The following is a 400-nucleotide window of genomic DNA, read 5'->3' on the forward strand; positions in this document are numbered from 1 at the left end:
CCATGCTTTTCTTAGACCAACCTTTGTGTTTTCTGACTTAAGTGCCCCTGAAGGCCACCTTTTGCCAGAGAGTCTGTTTATCTTGAAGCATCGACCCCTCTAGCAAAAAGCAGCGAGTCCAGAAGCACCTGGGCCCGGCTCTCGCCCAGCAGCCTGGCGCTCGTCACCAGCTGTGGCCCTGTGGCACGCACCAAGGAAACCAAGGAGAGTTTAGGTGACTTAGCTGGGAGCTGTCCTGCCCACAGCTCACCGTGAACTCCTGGGAATGGCGGCCATGACTGACCACACGAGTATCCCCCGCTGTGGCTCTGCGGCCATAGTATCCTAACCTATGGAGGAAGAAGAACCCCAAGTGAAAGGAGAAGCCTGAGTGAATACTTTGGGGGTCCACCTGGCTCAC

This window comes from Pteropus medius, unplaced genomic scaffold (assembly GCF_902729225.1).
Source record: "Pteropus medius unplaced genomic scaffold, Ma_sr-lr_union100, whole genome shotgun sequence".
Lineage (NCBI taxonomy): Eukaryota > Metazoa > Chordata > Mammalia > Chiroptera > Pteropodidae > Pteropus > Pteropus medius.